Source organism: Theropithecus gelada, chromosome 2 (genome assembly GCF_003255815.1).
Source record: "Theropithecus gelada isolate Dixy chromosome 2, Tgel_1.0, whole genome shotgun sequence".
Classification (NCBI taxonomy): domain Eukaryota; kingdom Metazoa; phylum Chordata; class Mammalia; order Primates; family Cercopithecidae; genus Theropithecus; species Theropithecus gelada.
Window position 1 is genome coordinate 82,931,204 of NC_037669.1, and position 14,196 is coordinate 82,945,399.

Sequence of the window (14,196 nt, forward strand, 5' to 3'; positions counted from 1 at the left end):
AGTTTTAGCCTCTAATTTTACAATAAAGTGAAGCTCAAAGTTGGGAGTTTGACCGGATGAGGGCTACAAGCCCATCCTTTCCTCCTCCCTCTTCATCTTTCCCAGCCTCTCACCCTGGCTCGTTTATGTCTCTGTATAGTTGTAGGCTTTCAACATTATACAGAGAAAATAACAAAGTAGTGTCTTCTAAACATCTAGCCATTAATTCCACCCATCCATTCCATTTTCATTCAAGAAATACCCAGAGATGCTGAGTAAAGATTATTAGCTGCTTGGTTCCACAGATACATGGGAACAAATCCAGAATAGTGGTAGCACAAATCCAAATACAGTAACAAATAGAAGTTATATATTTTAAACGAAAATAGTAGATTTTCCCATAATCTCTTGAAGGAAAGATAAAATTATATTTTTTAAGTTTTGTTGGGTAGACTTGGATTGTAGTTTTACGGAATTATTTTTAGTGTTACAATCTTTAGAAGTTCTCCCCTTAGATTGTTTATCAACTAGTCTCGCTCTCTCGAAGAGTTCTTTAGTTTTTGAGGAAGTTGATTTGGAGGCAGTTCTTACAATGAGTTAAGGGTTCCCAGTGTGTTACAGGTTCTTTTTCCTTGATATCTTGTTTCTACTCTGCCAGCAAGAACACCATGCACCCCAGCTCTAAAGAAGGAAGACTTTCAAGGTAAGTGACCTTCCTGATTGAACTGAGTTAGATTTTAAATGAAGGAGAAGAAAGGTTGTGACAACTGTTAAGAATCAGGAGTGAGAGTGAGGAGTGTAAACAATGTATAAGAAAAAAAAAAAAAAAAAAGGCCGGGCACTGTGGCTCACGCCTGTAATCCCAGCACTTTGGGAGGCTGTGGCAGGTGGATCACCTGAGGTCAGGAGTTCAAGATCAGCCTGCCCAACATGGCGAAACCCAGTCTCTACGAACAATACAAAAATTAGCTGGGCGTGGTGGCGTGCCTGTAGTCCCAGCTACTCGAGGGCGGCTCAGGCTGGAGACTCAATTGAAGCCGGGAGGCCCAGGGGCAGTGAGCCAAGATCATGCCACTGCACTCCGGCGTGGGCTACAGAGCAAGACTCCGTCTCAAAAAAAAAAAAGTTACCCAATTAACTTGGCCAAACCAAATAATTCGAATGAAAAATTCTATTAGGTATTTGAATTATCTGGGTGTGGTATTGTTAAGTTAAATGATTTCCTTCTTAGTATGTTATGTACATCTAAACTGTGTTTCTGTAAAAGATTCTCAAGAGGCCATTATATTATGGCAGAATGGCAAGGAATTCTTGGTTAAAAATTGGTTAAAAAATAAAACAGGCTGGGCGCGGTGGGGCTCACGCCTGTAATGCCAGCACTTTGGGAGGCTGAGGCAGGCGGATCACGAGGTCAAGAGATCAAGACCATCCTGGCCAATCTGGTGAAACCCCGTCTGTACCAAAAATACAAAAATTAGCTGGGCATGGTAGCGCGCGCCTGTATTCCCAGCTCTTTGGAAGGCTGAGACAGGAGAATTGCTTGAACCCGGGAGGTGGAGGTTGCAGTAAGCCAAGACTGCACTCCAGCCTGGGCAACAGCGTGAGACTGCATCTCAAAAACAAAAAATAAATAAATAAAAATGAAAAAATAAAAAACAAAAACAGGTTCACATTCAATTGGATGGAGAGGTAGGTTTAGTCAAATCTAGTTTTAACCTGTTTGTACTAGAATCCAGTTTGAGCCTTCCATTTGGATTCTCTAGCTTTAGGCCACTATATACCCTGCTCATCCAAAAATATAGTTGTATTTCCTATGTTAAAACATCTCCAAAGCTGCAGAATTCATAGTCATTTTTGATAACCAGTTTAATCAGCCTAAGTTTTGTGCAGTTAACTAAACTCAGTTCATTTTAAGCCAGTTTTGTTTTATACAGGAAATGAGGCTTGTTCAGAGAATGCCTTAAGGGTTACTGGAGACTCATCTGTGGGTAGTAGAGTAAAAACTTTGGGCAACTGGTTAATTTTATGTAAGGCAAGTCAGGATTAAACAACATCCACCAAAGATTTCTTTGAGACATTTCACATCTATCCCTTGAGACATTTCACACGTATAATTTACAACAAAAGGACATACAGTCTTGTAAATAGAGTTGTTAATTATTAGTCTCCTAAAATTATATTTGGTCTTATAATTAGGTTTTTACATGATACTCCTTGAAGTTCTCGTCTGTGATCTGTAATAGGAAAGAATCCAATAACCCAAGTGATGCTGGTTCTTTACTTTTAAAAATTATCCCTTTAGGTCAGTGGTTTCCAAACTTCATGCACACATAAAAATCATCTGGGAAGGTTGTTAGAATACAGATTCCTGAGAGAGTTGGGACATCCGGCTTCGGAGCAGGAATCTTCATTGGGCCAGCGACTAAAAAGAGAATTAAATATGGGTGATGTTGAGAAAGGCAAGATTTTTATTATGAAGTGTTCCCAGTGCCACACCATTTAAAAGGGAGGCAAGCACAAGACTGGGCCAAATCTCCATGGCCTCTTCGGGCGGAAGACAGGTGAGGCCCCTGGATACTCTTACACAGCCGCCAATAAGAACAAAGGCATCACCTGGGGAGAGGATACACTGATGGAGTATTTGGAGAATCCCAAGAAGTACATCCCTGGAACAAAAATGATCTTTGTCGGCATTAAGAAGAAGAAAGAAAGGGCAGACTTGATAGCTTATCTCAAAAAAGCTACTAATGAGTAATAGGCCACATTTTATTTATTACAAAACAAATGCCTGACTTTTTTATGTGTACTATACTTTAATAGATCTCATACACCAGAATTCAGATCATGAGTGACTGACAGAATATTTTGTTGGGCAGTCCTGATTTAAAACTAAGACTGGCTTGTGGTTAAATGAATATGTTCAGTTTTTGAATTTTAATAGTAATTCCAATTCGGTAAATGCTATCACTGTTTACCCCTTCTAAAGATATGATTAGACTTCGTTAGTAATGTTCAACTTTTCACAAAGATGGTGAGTGCCATCTTAAAACTTACTGGCGATTGGTTTTATATTTAGATTTATATAACTGGTTTGTGAATATATTTAAATACTGGGGAAATTCCTTCACTGTCTCAGAACCAAGCAAGATTCACCTGTGTTTTGTGTTCATTTGCCTCTTAAAGGCAAGGGTTGAAGATAAATAAGGTAGCAATGTCTAGAGTTTTGGCCTTAACTATGCAAATTTAATTATAATTCCCTGTATTTAAAATTGTTCCTTTTACTTATTGAAAGGCATTTTAGTGTGGTTTATGTGTAATATTAAAGATGATTCAACACTTCTCACATCTTATAGATCTATAAGGTCACATACCTTTAAAATAGTAGCAAGTTAAACTTCACTCTTGAATTCTTTACAATGTAAGTCAAACTAAGTTATAATTTAGGACTGTCTTTAAACAGCCATTCAGAAACTTATAAAACTGTAGAACTGTGTATTTGTGATTGAGAATGGTGCTTTTGCCAACTTAAAGGGATTAAAGTAGTGGAGATATACACAAATTTTAAAATTATGTGTGACCACAAGACTAAAGATAATTAAAAAGAAAACCACACACACACACACACACACACAGACACACACACACACACACACACACACAAAGAATACAGATTCCTGAGCCCTGCTGGAAGATTTTGGTGTAGTAGGTCAGAGTCAGGGCTGGGAATCTCTCCAGTTAAGTCTGAAGCGGGTAATCCACAAACCACATGAGGAAAAACTCTATCCAAGATGGAGAATGATCATTTCCCTTTCCTAGATCACTTTGTATTTAAATTTTTTTTAAAAAGAGTTAGGTGGGCACAGTAGCTCATGCATGTAATCCTACTACTTTGGGAGGTCAAGGTGGGAGGATTGTTTAAGCTCTGGAGTTTTAGACTAGCCTGGGCAACACAGAGACACCATCTCTACAAAAAAAAAAAAAAACTGAAATTAAATTAAAATTTTTAAAAATAGGCTGAGCACAGTGGCTTATGCCTGTAATCCCAGCATTTTGGGAGGCCGAGGCAGGTGGACCACCTGAGGTCAGGAGTGTGAGACCAGGCTGGCCAACATAGTGAAACCCCGTCTCTACAAAAATTAGCCAGATGTGGTGGCAGGTTCCTATAATCCCAGCTACTTGGGAGGCTGAAGCAGGAGAATCGCTTGAACCTGGGAGGCAGAGGTTGCAGTGAGCTGAGATCACACTACTGCACTCCAACCTGGGTGACAGCGAGACTCAGTCTAAAGAGAAAAAAAAAAATTAACAAAAAATAAAGAGTTAAGCAAACATTTAGAAAAGGAATCCTAGGTTCCAGGTGAGGATAGTGAGAGGGACATCATTTCCAGGCTAACAAGCCTGGAAACCACCTACTCACAGATATCCTCTGGAAGACTCCATCAATTTAACATTCTGGGAAATCCATACTCCTTTTAAAGAGTGTAGTGTATAATGCAAAAAATTCTGGTTGTTACTAGTAAATCACTCCTTAGTAAGACTAACTTTAACAGATAATTCAATTATTTTCTTAATACCAGCTGAGATAAAGCAGATTCAGGAAATAGCAGATTTCAAGAAAATTTGGGAACTTAAGTCATTTAATCTATTTTAAAACATTAGCACCAGTAGCAGAGTAGGGGGAAACTTTGGACAATTGGAGGGTAGAACAAAAAGTTCTGAGGAATGGGTTGCAAAAAGAGGTGGGAGGGCAGTAAGGACCAACTGGTTCTTCATTATGCCACTGCAAACTAGCTTCTGCCTTTGACCTTGACCTTGATGTCACTTTTACTCATTGCCACAGCATCCTTAGAATGGGGGACAATTCTGCAGCTTCAACTTTCTTGACTGTAAAAAGAAAAAACAAAATTCTAGGAAAATTGTATATGCTTTTGTTTATCTATGGTTGTCTTGATTCCTTTTTAGAAGAACACTTTAATTAATTTGTTTGACCAGGCCAAGAACTTTAACACAAAATAGCATCATTCCCCTTCTGTGGGGAGGTAGATGAGAACATGGTTATGAGCTCATGGGCTTGGCCTGTGATTTAAATTCTGGCTCCACTGTTTAGTAGCTCTGTGACTGAAGTCAAGTTACTTAACTTCTCTGTTTCTCCATTCTGTCATCTGAAAAGTGGAGCTTCATACTAGAGAACCTACATTAATAGGGTTGTTAAGATGATTAATGAACTTTTACAGTAGCTCCTAGCACAATAAGTATTCAGTAAATATGAACTAATTATCTCTTTCATTATCAACTATTAAATATTAAAACATTTTACTGCTTTTAAGGAAGCTTTTTTGGTCTCTATCATATTTTTTAAAAAACCAATATTTTTTAAATCAGAAGATTGGGCTTATTACCTTAGAGAATTCTGATGCTATTTTAAATAACATTAGTTACCCTTGCTAATGTTTTATCACTTTGATTTGGGGGCTTTTGAGGCCAAAACCAAAATTTCAAAATCAATAAATATGTACTTTGAAATTCTGGAGGAAAAGTGTACCAAACAATTACCAAAAGAGCCAAGGTTATTGCCATTTTGAGAGTTTTTTTGTTGTTGTTTTTCTTTTTTTTTTTTTTTTGGCGGGTGGTGAGTGGGTAGAGGTGCCCCAAAGTTAAAAGAAGACTTTCATGATGCTTTCCCCACATGGGAATTCTGGAAGGAACAGTCAAATCATTGGGAACAAAATTGCTCATAGGCTGGGGGCAGTGGCTCACACCTGTAATCCCAAAATTTTGGGAGGCTGAGGTGGGAGGATCGCTTGAGCCCAGGAATTTGAGACTAACCTGGGCAACATAGTGAGACAGTGTCTCTACAAAAAATTTTAAAATTAGCCAGGTGTGGTGGCACATGCCTGTAGTCCCAGCTACTCGGGAGGCTGAGGTGGGAGGATTGCTTGAGCCCAGGAGGTCAAAGCTGCAGTGAGCCATGATCTTGCCACTGCACTCCAGCCTGGGTGACAGCGAGACCCTGTCTCAAAAAAAAAAAAAAAAAAAAAGCTTTTAGGGAAATTAATATGTCCTGTGCCTGTTTAATCATTGAAAACATTTTAATATTTTCAGAACCATAGAGGGCAGTGAAAAACAAAGTAGCAGAATTGATTATACCAGTACTATTTATCCCATGGCTAATGCAAATAAGACTCTCAGGGTTAATTCACACATGCTTCCAAGAACACTAGATGGCGCCAATTATTTAGGATTCAGACTACCTCGGGGAACAGCTGTCTTCATTCAACAAATATTTATTAAATAATGAACAAAACAATAAAAATCTCTGTCATTGTGGAGCTACAGGTTAGTAGATATGGTGGGGAGAAAGACAATAAAAAATAAACATAGTAGTCTTAGAAGTATAGCATATTGGCCGGGCGCAGTGGCTCATGTCTGTAATCCCAGCACTTTGGGAGGCCGAGGTTGGTGGATCACGAGGTCAGGAGTTCGAGACCAGCCTTGCCAATATGGTGAAACCCCATCTGTACTAAAAATACAAAAATTAGCTGGGCATGGTGGCACACGACTATAGTCCTAGCTGCTTGGGAAGCTGAAGCAGGAAAATCGCTAGAACGTGGGAGGCAGAATTGGTTGTGCCACTGCACTCCAGCCTGGGTGAAAGAATGAGACTTCATCTCAAAATAAATAGATAGATAAATACGAAGTATAGCATATTACAGCTACAAGCCTGTAGTGAGCTATGATTGCACCCCTGTACTCCAGCCTGGGCAAACCTTATCTTATATAGTAAAATAAAGAATAGTAAGTTAGAATGTCATAAGTGCTATAGAAAGTAGAGTAGCGAAGGCCAGGCACAGCAGCTCATGCACTTTGGGAGGCTGAGGTGGGAGGATGGCTTGAGCCCAGGAATTCAAGACCAGCGTGAGCAACATGACAAGAACCCATCTTTACAAAAAAAATTTTTAATTGGCTGGGTATGGTGGTGTGTACCAATAGTCCCAGCTACTTGGGAGGCTGAGGTGGGAGGATCGCTTGAGCTGGAGAGTTGGAGGCTGCATTGAGCCATGGAGTAGAGGCTGCACTCCAGCATGGGTGACAGAGCAAGGCCTTGTCTCAAAAAAAAAAAAAAAAAAGAGTAGAGAAAACAGAGCCGGGGCAGCTGCAATTTTAAATAGGTTCTTCAGAATAAGCTTCATTAAGAAAGTAACACATGAACAAAACCTTGGAGTGGCTGGAATGAGCCCTGGGGATATCTAGGGAGCAAACATTCCAGAAAGAGAGACCACCAGGGCAGAAGCCGTCACCCCTAAGGTAAGAGTGGCCTGGTCTAGTTCAAGAATTGCACAGAGCCCAAGATGACAGGAGAAAAGCAAGCCAGTGGAAAGCCTGAGGAGTAAAGGAAGGGAGAGGAGGCCACGTCAGGCAAAGCCTTGTGCCCTCTATGAGGACTTTGGCTCTTACCCTAATTTTGGGCAAAAACACCTTTAATAAAGGCAGCGATTTGAAACAAATGTTGGGGAAACTGGAGAATTGGTGGTATACTAAATAATAAAATATGGGTGGCCAGATGCGGTGGTTCTTGCCTGTAATCCCAGCACTTTGGAAGGCCGAGGTGGGTGGATCATTTGAAGTCAGGAGTTCAAGACTAGCCTGGCCAATATGATGAAACCCTGTCTCCACTAAAAATACAAAAATTAGATGGGCAGTGGTGGTGGGTGCCTGTAATCCCAGCTACTCAGGAGGCTGAGGCAGGAGAATCGCTTGAGCCTGGGAGGCAGAGGTTGCGGTGAGCCAAGATCACACTGCTGCACTCCATCCTGGGCGACAGAGTGAGACTCTGTGTCAGAACAAAATAAATAAATAAATAAACAAATAAATAAATAAATGGCAAATTAACTTTGTCTTAAGTAAACTCAATCATTTACGAGATCCTTTGATTTAAAGGGAAAAAGACTACATTAGTGATTTAGCTTAATCACATTCATTATAGACAGGACCAAAAGCAATGTCTTAAGACAATGGTTTTTTTTTGGTTTTTTTTTTTTTTTTTTTTTTTTTGAGATGGAGTCTCGCTCTGTCGCCCAGGCTGGAGTGCAGTGGCCGGATCTCAGCTCACTGCAAGCTCCACCTCCCGGGTTTACGCCATTCTCCTGCCTCAGCAGCCTCCCGAGTAGCTGGGACTACAGGCGCCCGCCACCTCGCCCGGCTAGTTTTTTGTATTTTTTAGTAGAGACGGGGTTTCCCCATATTAGCCAGGATGGTCTCGATCTCCTGACCTCGTGATCTGCCCGTCTCGGCCTCCCAAAGTGCTGGGATTACAGGCTTGAGCCACCGTGCCCGGCCAAGACAATGTTTTTAAAAAGTCATAAAATACGACTTCATGCTCTACTGCAGGGCTACAGTAACCAAAACAGCATGGTATTGGTATAAAAATAGGTACATAGACCAATGGAACAGAGTAGAGAGCCCAGAAATAAGGCTGCACACCTACGACCATCTGATCTCCAATAAAGCTGACAAAAACAAGCAATAGGGAAAGGACTCCCTATTTAATAAATGGTGCTGGGCTATCTGACAAGCCATATGTCGAAGACTGAAACTGGACGCCTTTTTTACACCATATACAAAAATCAATTAAAGATGGATTGAAGATTTAAATGTAAAACCCAAAATTACAAAAACCCTGGAAGAAAATCTAGGCATACCATTCTGGACATAGGATCAGGCAAAGATTTCATGATGAAAATGCCAAAAGCAATTGCAACAAAAGCAAAAATTACGAATGGGATCTCACTAAACTTAAGAGCTTCTACACAGCAAAATAAACTATCAACAGAGTAAACAGACAACCTACAGAATGGGAGAAAATTTTTGGAAACTGCATCTGACAAAGGTCTAATATTCAGCATCTATAAGAAACTTAAACAAATTTACAAGGAAAAAACAACCCTATTAAAAAGTGGGCAGAGGAGGCCAGGCGCTGTGGCTCACGCCTGTAATCCCAGCACTTTGGGAGGCCGAGGCAGGTGGATCACGAGGTCAGGAGATCAAGACCATCCTGGCTAACACGGTGAAACCCTGTCTGTACTAAAAATACAAAAAATTATCTGGGCATGGTGGCGGGCGCCTGTAGTCCCAGCTACTCGGGAGGCTGAGGCAGGAGAATGGCATGAACCCGGGAGGCGGAGCTTGCAGTGAGCCAAGACCGTGACACTGCACTCCAGCCTGTGTGACAGAGTGAGACTCCTTCACAAAAAAAAAAAAAAGTGGGTAAAGGACGTGAACAGACACTTTTCAGAAGAAGTCATGCATGTGGCCTATAAGCATAAGAAAAATAGCCCAATATCATTGATCATTACAGAAAAATGCAAATAAAAACCACAATGAGATACCATCTGTAGGGAACTGTAGGCCATCATCATTAGAAAAGTAATGCAGGAACAGAAAACCAAATACCACATGTTCTCACTTACAAATTGGAGCTAAATGATGAGAATACATAGACACAAAAGGGGAACAACAGTCAGAATGGCTACTATTAAAAAGTAAAAAGATAACACATACTGTGAGTTTGCAGAGAAAAGGGAACACTTATACACTATTGGTGGGAGAGTAAATTAGTTCAGCCATTGTGGAAAGCAGTGTGATAATTCCTCCAAGAGCTAAAAACAGAAGTACCATTCAACTCAGCAATCATATTACTGGGTACAAACCCAACGGAGTATAAATCATTCTACCATAAAGATACATGCTTGTGAATGGTCACTGCAGCACTATTCACAATAGCAAAGACATGGAATCAACCTAAGTGCCCATCAATGGTAGACTGGATAAAGAAAATTTGGTACATGTACACCATGAAATACTATGCAGCCATAAAAAAGAGAGTAAGACTGGCTGGGCATGGTGGCTCACGTCTGTAATCCCAGCATTTTGGGAGGCTGAGGCAGGCAGATCACCTGAGGTCAGGAGTTCAAGACCAGCCTGGCCAACATGGCAAAACCGGTCTCAACTAAAAATACAAAAATTAACTGGGCATGATGGCGGGTGCCTGTCATCCCAGATACTTGGGAGGTTGAGGCAGGACAATCACTTGAACCCAGGAAGTGGAGGTTGCAGTGAGCTGAGATCACGCTACTGCACTCCAGCCTGGGCAAAAGAGTGAGACTCCATCTCAAAAAAAAAAAAAAAAAAAAAGAGAGAGAGAGAATGAGATCATGTCCTTTCCAAACATGGATAGAGCTGTAGGCCATCATCATTAGCAAACTAATGCAGCAACAGAAAACCAAATACCACATGTTCTCACTTAAAAATGGGAGCTAAATTATGAGAATACATAGACACAAAGAGGCAACAACAGACACTGGGGCCTGCTAGAGGGTGAAGGTTGGAAAGAGGAAGAGGATCAGAAAAAAATAACTATTGGGTACTAGGCTTAGTACCTGGGAGATGAAATGATCTGTACAAGAAACCTCCATGACACAGGTTTAACTATGTAACAAACCTACATGTGTATCCCTGAACCAAAAATAAATGCTAAAAAATAAATACAAATGGGTTTATAGTTTTTCCTCTTCCCTTTCTGAATACTAATGCAGCCTTAAAGCCATTAGGTGCAGTCAGGTAAAGTAGGAGTAGATGCAAAGTGGAGAAGTCACGGGGGCCCAGAACGGGGTGTTGGAGTCCAGGCTGTGTGAGGAGGACATCCCCACAGAGGAGTGGCCTGGTGTGAGGTTTCAGAGCCTGTGCAAGGTGAGGAGTCATCTGTGGAGGGGGTTGTCAGAGCACAAGGATGGTAAAGAGGGTGTTTGGTGGCAGGATGTTGAAACAAAAGTGGGGTGAAGAGGGCACCTGCATGAGAGTGCAGTTTGGAGCCCAAGCATGATGAGGAGGGCTTTTGCATGAGGTAGGAGTTTGGTGCAGGATTTCAGAACCCAAGGGGTGAGGGAAGTACCCATAAAGGAGGGAAGCCTGGTGCAGGGTCTCAGAGCCCTATACCTCAGAGCAAGGTGAAAACAGAGCCCAAATAAGAAGAGAAGGGCTTTTTAGGAAAGCACCTAGCACTAGCACAGGGGATTGGTCCTCAAATTAGGTAAGGAAGCCATCTCTGTGAGTAAGAGGTGATGGCAATGAAAGTTTGGTTATATACATGGGACAGATCAAGTAAGTAAATACATTGAAGATAATGGAAGCCAGGTTTCTCACTGTCAAAGGGATTACAAATATGGAAAGGGAGAAAATTGGAAAGGGTTCCTCTGGTGCTGGATTGGAATTACAGTATCCATGTTAACTCACAGATTTCAGTAAATATATGGAAATAAATGTAGATATAAACGTGTATATGTATCATATGCATGTGTTTCCTAGCTCTTCCACTGAGAGGGCCTAGAAGCAGAGATGCCCCAATGGCAATGAACACACATATGTCCCAGATTTTGCCCTCTAAACACCATTCTCCACTAAAAAGAAGCTTGGAGGGTTCTTTGGAGGAATGGCTTATCCTAGGTCCCTGGAACAAGAAAAGAACAAGATGCACCTGGGACATCTTGTTGTGCCAGAAATTAGAAAGTGTTCAAAAATGATGTCAGACTTGAAGGGGACTCCCATTGGCCAAATCTGGGGGAATTTGAATGTCATAATAAAGAGATTATAATCTATTAAAATAGGAAACTGTGAGTCCATACTGATAGAAATAAATGATATAAATAATTCAAAAATTTGATGAGAAACAGTATTTACATAGGCTTAAAGTACCTCCTCCACACAAAATACTATATTATGAAGGGGAAAAGAGTAAGTTTACAGTGGAGAAACCTGGTAGACACCATCTTAATCAAAATTAAATATCACCAGTAATGGGACATATCAAAATCATGTGCTACCTGATTGGAAATAATGAGAACACAGCATTACTTCTGTGACATTCCTACCAAAGATGCTTAACCTGAACCTAGTCACGAGGAAACATCAGACATAACCTTATTTTTTATTTTTTGAGACAGTCTTACTCTCACCTCACCTGGAGTGCAGTGACACGATCATAGCTCACTGCAGCCTCGACCTCCTGGGCTCAGGTGATCCTTCCACCTCAGCCTCCCAGGTAACTGGGACTACAGATGCACATCACCATGCCTGGCTAATTTTTTTGTGGTTTTTGTAGAGATGAGGTCTCCCTCTTTTCCCAGGCTGATCTCTAACTGCTGGGCTCAAGTGATCTGCCCGCCTCAGCCTGCGGCCTCCCAAAGTGCTGGCATTACAGGTGTGAGCCAATGTGCCCAGCCCAGATAACCTTAAATGAAAGGCATTCTACAAAGTAGCTGACTGTAATCTTCAAAAAGTGTCCAGGTCATGAAGGTCAAGAAAATACTGAGGATCTGTTGTTGATTGAATGAGACTTAAGAGACACGATTGAAGACAATGTGTGATTCTGAACTGGATTATTTTACTGTGAAGGATGTTATTTGGGGCAATGAATGAAACTTGAATGGGGTTTGATGATTACATGGTAGTGATATAACCAATGTTACTTTCTTGATTTTGATGGTTTGATTGTGATTATATAGGAGGAAATCCTTGTTTGCAGGAAAAACACTATTCAGGGTTGATGGGGCATCATGTCAGCAACTACTCTAAATGGTTGGAGAGAGAGGTTTTTGTACTGTACTTGCAACTTTTAAGTAAGTTTGAAATTGTTTCAAAATTAAATACAAATTAAAACCAGGTACATAGCTGTAATCATGAATAGACCATTGAACATGATACATTGCTAAATTGTTTTTTTTTTTGCCTTAACATTTTTCTGTGTGTGTGTGTGTATTTTTTTTTTTTTTTGGTCTGTTTGTTTGTTTGTTTTTTGAGACAGAGTCTCGCTGTGTCGCCCAGGCTGGAGTGCAATGGCGCGACCTTGGCTCACTGCAACCTCTGCCTCCCGGGTTCAAGTGATTCTCCTGCCTCAGCCTCCTGAGTAGCTGGGATTACAGGCGCCTGCCACCACACCTGGCTAATTTTTATATTTTTAGTAAAGACAAGGTTTCACCACATTGGCCAGGCTGGTCTCAAACTGCTGACCTCAGGTGATCCACGTGCCTCAGCCTCCCAAAGTGCTGGGATTACAGGTGTGAGCCACCGTGCCCAGCCAACATTTTTCTGTTTTTAAAGAGAGAGTATTAAACAGGTGTCTTTGCTATAGAAAAGAAGAAACTTTGTGTCCTGGAAAGTGGTAAGACCTCTGGGCACTCAAAGTAAAATATTCCAAAGTTCATCTTTGCTCTTTTCTATCTCTACTTTTATGAGGACCTAGACACCACTGAGAATTCTCGTACCTCCCTAGAAGAATCCATTGGTAACCATGATAGCTGCCTTATTTGATCATAACCTTTTAGAAATACATATTTATTTTAAAGTATTTCTAATATCTGATTGCTAGATTTCTGAAATGTTATTTGCAGTCTTCTAGTACTAAAATGAACTCACTTATTTAGGTTATATATGTGAGATATATGACAATAATATTTAATATTCTAGATAAAGTTATTCCCTAAAATATTTTTAGATCTTTATCATTTATCACATTGTCAATTTTCACTAGAGTTTTACCATCTCATTCTGGGAATTTTGTCTTAATTCTGAAGAAATTCAGTTTGCTAAATACTTGGCCATTTGTGTATATAATTAGAAATATAATTTGTATTGTATTTTTTTTTTTTTTTTTTTTTTTTTTGAGACGGAGTCTCGCGCTGTGTCACCCAGGCTGGAGTGCAGTGGCGCGATCTCGGCTCACTGCAAGCTCCGCCTCCCAGGTTCAGGCCATTCTCCTGCCTCAGCCTCCGAGTAGCTGGGACTACAGGCGCCCGCCACCACGCCCGGCTAGTTTTTTGTATTTTTAGTAGAGGCGGGGTTTCACCGTGTTAGCCAGGATGGTCTCGATCTCCTGACCTCGTGATCCGCCCGCCTCGGCCTCCCAAAGTGCTGGGATTACAGGCTTGAGCCACCGCGCCCGGCCTGTATTGTATTTTGATTGATAAACCCCCCTTCCTCTAAATTCCCTTCTTAATGATGCCATCATTCATCTGGTTATCTAAGCTAGAAATATTGGAATCACATTAACTTTCTCCTCGTCCCCTTAACAGACAAGCACACACACACCCCTGTCTCTGACGGGCCTTATGTTATCTTGCTTTTCTCTGACCTTTTCTGTTTTTTTTTTTTTTTTTTTTTTTTTTTTTT

General features: G+C 40.8%; 1 protein-coding gene and 1 pseudogene across 1 annotated transcript in view; both read left to right on the top strand.

Annotated features, from left to right (window-relative positions):
* The first annotated feature begins 457 nt into the window (after positions 1–457).
* The window catches only part of HESX1 (HESX homeobox 1), a 27,276-nt gene continuing 13,537 nt past the window's right edge, over positions 458–14,196 (top strand). Inside the window, exon 1 of the mRNA XM_025376614.1 lies at positions 458–682. The gene's annotated coding sequence lies outside the window, so the exon portion shown is untranslated. The remainder of the gene's footprint in view (positions 683–14,196) is intronic.
* LOC112618940 lies at positions 2,420–2,734 on the top strand (annotated as a pseudogene).